The sequence below is a fragment of the Suncus etruscus genome, chromosome 8 (assembly GCF_024139225.1).
Source record: "Suncus etruscus isolate mSunEtr1 chromosome 8, mSunEtr1.pri.cur, whole genome shotgun sequence".
Taxonomy (NCBI): domain Eukaryota; kingdom Metazoa; phylum Chordata; class Mammalia; order Eulipotyphla; family Soricidae; genus Suncus; species Suncus etruscus.
In genome coordinates this window covers 57851907-57858698 of record NC_064855.1, presented here as the reverse complement: position 1 = coordinate 57858698, position 6792 = coordinate 57851907, and positions in this window count along the sequence as shown.

Sequence of the window (6792 nt, the reverse complement as noted above, 5' to 3'; positions counted from 1 at the left end):
TACTCCTGGCTATATGCGCTCAGAAGTCGCTCCTGGCTTGGGGGACCATATGGGACGCCGGGGGATCGAACCGCGGTCCGTCTCCTAGGCTAGCGCAGGTAAGGCAGGCACCTTACCTCCAGCGCCACCGCCCGGCCCAGTTCAATTAAGATTTATGGAAACTGGGGCTGGAGCCAAAGCACAGCAGTAGGGCATTTGCCTTGCATGCAGCTGACCCAGGACAGACCTCAGTTTGATCCCCGGACTCCCATATGGTCCACCAAGCCAGGAGCAATTTCTGAGCGCATAACCAGGAGTAACCCCTGAGCATCACCAGGCGTGGCCCCAAAACCCAAAAACCTAAAAGCCCCCCCAAAAAGAATTATGGAAACTGGGGCCGGAGCAGTGGCACAAGTGGTAAGGATCTGCCTTGCCCACACTACCCTAGAACAGACTGTGGTTTGATCCCCCAGCGTCCCATATAGTCCCCCACGCAAGGAGTGATTTCTGAGCACATAGCCAGGAGTAATCCCTGTGCTTCACTGGGTGAGGCCCAAAAACCAAAAAAAAAAAAAAAAAGGAAACTATTAATTTTTTTTGGGGGGGGGCCACACCCGGCAATGCTCAGTAGTTACTCCTGGGTGTCTGCTCAGAAATAGCTCCTGGCAGGCACGGGGGACCATATGGGACACCGGGATTCGTACCAACCACCTTTGGTTCTGGATCAGCTGCTTACAAGGCAAACACTGTTGTGCTATCTCTCCAGGTCCTTTTTTTTTTTTTTTTTTTTTTGGAAACTATTAAATTTTGAAGCAGTTGGAGAGATAAGTATTATAATTAAATAAAATTTTTGAAGTTTTTCTATATTGTATTTAATTTTATTTAAATGGTATGATTGCTTAATTATTTGAACGTATATAAGGGCAATAAAGATATTCTTAAATGCAAAGTAATTGCAAGCATTTGTAGATGCCACTAGTAATTGTTTTAAGTGAAGTAAAATAGTTCTGTTGTGCAGGGAGACTAAGTCAATAGAAAATGTCGGATTCTCCAGAAGAAAGGACCAAAGTAAAGAAAATCATAACCACTAGTACATCTAAAGAGTAGCAAAGAAACTAATCAAAAATTAATTTTCAAATATAAATTAAAAAAAAAAAAAGAAAATCCATACCCATAACCAAGGCCACAGGCAGCACTTACAGCTATGATGAAAGGCTAATTGGGATAAGGGCAACAACCCCAGACTGAAGTAAGTAAAGGGAAAAGGCAGAGGGTGTGACCACTCAAAACCAAAGAACTATCTCAGGACTGGAGTGATAGCACTGTGGATTGGGCATTTGCATTGCACACTTCTGACCCAGGTTTGATCCCTGCCATCCCATATGGTCCCCCGAGCCTTCCAGGAGTAATTTCTGAGTACAGAGCCAAGAGATCTCCTGAGTGCTGTAGGGCATGGCCCCCAAAAACATAAAAAAAGAAAATGTAGCAGAAAATGTGCACTGGTGAAGGTTGTTATATATTGTATGACTGTAACTCAATCATTAACAACTTTATCTGTGGGAAAATAAACTAGTATGAACAACCTTGTAATCATGGTATTTAAATAAAAATAATTAATTTAAAAAAACAAATGAATATCTCAGAATTAGTCAATAATCAGTATTGAAGGTTGTTTCCTCTATTTTACTTTTCTTTCAGTGACTATACGATTTATCTATAACATCTGTAACAACTATAACATCTACTATTTGCCATCTATAACATCAATGCTATAGTAGTTGGGGGAGATGAATATATAGACATATATGTAGAGAGTATGGGTATCTAAACATGCATCTATTATGTATATTTGCATATTGCACTCACTGTAGAAAAATAAACTTTTAAAGATGATCTGTCAAATTCTCCTGTTTACCAATAGATAGATAAAGGGCATATCTAAATCTTTATCTTAGGTATTCATTTGCTATTATCAGAATTATTTTTCATTACCATGATGTGCAATGTGATTTAAAATCATGTAGCTGAGGCCAGAGAGATAGTACAGTGGGTAGGGCACTTGCATGCAGCCAACTAACTCGCTTCTATCCTCAGCATCCTATATGATCCCCCAAGCACTGTCAGGAGTGATTCCTGAGTGTAAAATGAGGAGTCAACCCTAATCACTGCTGGGTATGGCTCACAAAGAAAAAAAAAGTTGGCTCAAACAAACAACTGTGAGAATCCTTTTAACAAAAATCAAATAAGCAATCATTTAATTTTCTGAGACTTTAGGCCAGTAGTCCCTGGTCCCTGACACAAGTAGGCAAAAATCCATGTGAAGGATCTTATAGCAATCTCAGACTTTATTTTGCAAACATGCCATGAAATATGTCATGAATGCACCCCCAATAGAAACAACAGCAGAGAATAAACCTTAAATACTGAATTTAACCATACTGAGAATGTAATACATGTATAGAGTAAAACATGAAACAGAATAAAGGAATTTATATAAAAGTAACTAAATAGATGCAAAGATTAAATGAAGTTTAATGTTAGACTGTGGAAAATATGATTGGGGGCAGGTTTGTCTTATGGGTGAGCTACTAAAGATATTGGAGGACCTGCCTTTTAAGCACATGATGGTCTGTTAAATTGCCCCTGTGTGACAAGCATGATCTTGGCAGCTCTGCTGTCATGAGCCTTTGTACCTCAAGTGCTTTTGCCATGCCACAGCCAAATTTTTGTGAGCTCCTGAGCTCAAAGGGTACAACCCCCAGAGAACACTGCTACAAAATGTGTAAGCACTACAGCTAAGGTAGTATACCCACCAGTAAACACATGTGAACAGTGAAGCCAGGATATACAGGGGCATCACCCAACTGTACATGCATGCAAGTACCACACAGCTGAAGAAGAACACAACTGAAGCCCTGGATGGTAATAACAACAACCAATTATCGTGAGTAGCATATCTTGAATTGTGACCCTGACAAGTACCACAACTAATGTGTGAGCACGGGAATTGGGAAGATAGTAACCTGGCAGAGTGTTTGCTTTTCAGTTTAACATCTGAGTGGCTTTCAAAGCTGAGTGCACCTGGCCCAAATGATAGCAGTGGTAAGCCATTTGCCTTGCATGTGGACAACCTCGGATGGACCCAGGTTCAACCCCTGGCATCCCATATGGGTGTGGCCCAAAATACTAAAACCAACAACAACAAAAAGCTGAGTGCACAATATATCCTTTTTCAGCTCTCATGTATTACCACCAATTGCCTCTGTTTCTCGTGTGTTCAGCTTAACTTTTTTGTTTTTTGTTTTTGTTTTTGTTGTTTTGGGGGGAATCATACCTGGCTCAGGGTTACTCCTGGCTCTGTGCTCAAAAATTGCTCCTGGCGGGGTCAGGACACCATATGGGATGCCAGGAATCGAACCACCGACCGTCCTGAGTTGGTTGTGTGCTAGGCAAAAGCCCTACCTCTGTGGTATTGCTCCACCACCTCAGCTTAAATTTTGTTTTGTTTTAGGACTACACCAGACTGTACTCAGGGCTTACTCCAGGCCCTGTGCTCAGGGATAACTCCTAGCCGTGCTCAGGGGACTATATGTGGTAGCAGGGATAAAACCCTGGTGGTCCACATGCAAAGCAAGTGCCCTACCCACAAATTCTGTTTATCTTAAATTCTTCATTTTTCTTTTGGTTTTGGTTTTGGTTTTTGGGTCACACCCGGCTGCACTGAGGGGTTACTCTTGGCTCTGTGCTCAGAAATCACTCCTGGCAGGCTTGGACCATATGGGATGCCAGGAATCAAACAAGGCATCCATCCTGGGTTGGCTGAATGCAAGGCAAATGCCCCACCACTGCTCCGGTCCCCTAAATCCTTATCTTCCAGTCTTTCTCTTCTATTCTCTCACATGCAAAACATGGAACATTTTCTCTGAAGTTGTAGCTAGTTAGACCACAAAGCCCTTTTCATTCTCCTAAACCTTTAAGTTTCACCACATTGGATGGTCTTTACTTTAGTAATACTTTAGAATTAACAGGGGGATGTATGTAAGTATAAATTTAATCTACACCTTAGAAGCTGTTCACATTTCAATTACTCTAATTAAGAGTCTGGGGCCGGAGAGATAGCACAGCGGCATTTGCCTTGCAAGCAGCAGACCCAGGACCTAAGGTGGTTGGTTTGAATCCCGGCATCCCATATGGTCCCCCGTGCCTGCCAGGAGCTATTTCTGAGGAGATAGCCAGGAGTAACCCCTGAGCACCGCCAGGTGTGGCCCAAAAACAAACAAAAAAGAATCTATTCAGGGGTCTCAAACTCACAGCCTGCGGGCCGTTTGCGGCCCTCCGTACAACATTTTGTGGCCCTGTCCTAGAGGAATCTTTTTGTTTTGTTTTGTTTTGTTTTAGTTGTTTGGGTCATACCCCCCAATGTTCAAGGCTTACTACTGACTTTGCACTCAAGGATCACCCTGACTTTGCCTCTTGTGGCCCCCAGGTAAATTGAGTTTGAGACCCCAGGGGGATATTGGTTAGTAAGTGAAGTACCCTAATGAGAAATGCATTCTCTAGAAAGGGTTATACTAACACTTCAGATACACTCTTGATTGACAAATGAAATAAGATCTCTGGAATAATCTGGGAGGAGCAAATGGGAAGTAATAGGGTTATAACAACATGACCTGGCCGTGCAACTAGGATGAGCAATAAGGGTAGTGTTGCACAATTTCCTTCTATAACATTCCCATAATAAAAAATTTTGAGAGCTCCAAGTGGGTGTAGGCCCCAAACCAAAACTAAATGAATAATTGAAAATTTTGAAATATGTCAGAATTGCCAGTTTCACTAGTGTTTCTGTCAAGGATGACAGAGTAATCAAGTATGTCATCTAACTTCCATCCTGAATCTTATTAAAATGTCAATGAGGGGCTGGAGTAGTGGCACAAGTGGTAAGGCATCTTCCTTGCCCTGCTAGCTAGGACGGACCGCAGTTTGATCCCCCGGCATCCCATATGTTCCCCCAAGCCAAGATCGATTTTTGAGCATCACCCATAGAAACAAAATAAAATGGGGCCGGAGAGATAACATGGAGGTAAGGCGTTTGCCTTGCATGCAGAAGGTCAGTGGTTCGAATTCCGGCAGCCCAAATGGTCCCTGAACCTGCCAGGACTGATTTCTGAGCGCAGAGCCAGGAATAATCCCTGAGCACTGCCAGGTGTGACCCAAATAAATAAATAAATAACTAAATAAATAAAATGTCAGTGAAGGGACTGGGGAGAAAGTACAGTGTATAATGTGCACTTGCCTTGAATCTTGCTGACCCAAGTTCAGTCACCAACATCCCACATGATTCTTGAGCCCTCCCTGAGCACAGAGCTAGGAGTAAATCTGAGCATCACCAGGTGTGGCCCCCAAACGAAAGAAAACAAATGTCAATGAAGGCTTTTGTTTTGTCTTCTAAAGGCATACGCACACAAAGTGGAAGAGAAAGGAAGAAATATGGATGGAGAGCCCGGAGAGATAGCACAGCGGCGTTTGCCTTGCAAGCAGCCGATCCAGGACCAAAGGTGGTTGGTTCGAACCCGGTGTCCCATATGGTCCCCTGTGCCTGTCAGGAGCTATTTCTGAGCAGACAGCCAAGAGTAACCCCTGAGCATCGCCGGGTGTGGCCCAAAAAAACAAAAACAAAAACAAAACAAAAAAAGAAAGAAAGAAAGAAAGAAGGAAGGAAGGAAGGAAGGAAGGAAGGAAGGAAGGAAGGAAGGAAGGAAGGAAGGAAGGAAGGAAGAAAGAAAGAAAGAAAGATGGTTGGAATGGAAGAAATTTGAATAGCAGAGAGACAAAGATGAATCTGAGAGTTAGATCCCTGGCAGTGGCAAAAAAAAAATTCACTATCAAAACCAGCAGCTTATTATCCCATAACCTACTGCAAGTGTTGGTTCAAGAAATGGGGATAAGGGGCCGGGAAGGTGGCGCTAGAGGTAAGGTGTCTGCCTTACAAGCGCTAGCATAGGATTGACCGCGGTTCGATCCCCCGGCGTCCCATATGGTCTCCCCAAGCCAGGGGCGATTTCTGAGCTCATAGCCAGGAGTAACCCCTGAGCGTCAAACAGGTGTGGCCCAAAAACCAAAAAAAAAAAAAAAAAAAAAAAAGAAATGGGGATAAAATAAAGAGCTGAAGCAATAGTACAGCAAGTAGGGCATTCATCTGCAAGTGGCCAACCTAGGTTCAATTCCCGGCATTCCATAAGGTCCCCTGAGCACCGATAGAAGTAATTTCTGAGCACAAAGTTGGAGCAATCCTTGAGAACCACCTGATATTGCCCCCAAAACAAAAACAAACAAAAAAGAGGAATAGTGACTGAAAATCCCTTACTCTTCTCTGGTAAAGAACTAGATTTGTTCCAGAGAGGCTAAAACATAACCATTGGACTGGAAGCTGCCAGATATGTGAAGGTCACTACATTTTCTCTTAACTGTATTGTTTCTGTTTTCTCATGTGGCTCTGAGGTTAGCTAAAATTCATGAATATTGTCTTTAAGCACACCATGCTTTCTAAACTTAACACTTACAGTGGGCCTATTAGATGTCAAGACTAAAGCCCCAGGCACTGTGGATTCAAATAAAGAGAAGGTGGTAGAGGAAGAGGAAAATCTAAAAGAGAAGTGCCAGTGTTTAATGCACATCAAGTGGACTTGATAATTGGAAGTGTTCATTAAAATACTCAATAGAATGCAAAGTTGCCAAGAATCTGCCTTTCTGCCAATTTATCTTTCACACTATTCCTGGAATGGTTTAAAAGTGCTAGTTGCTTCAGAAGCAAAA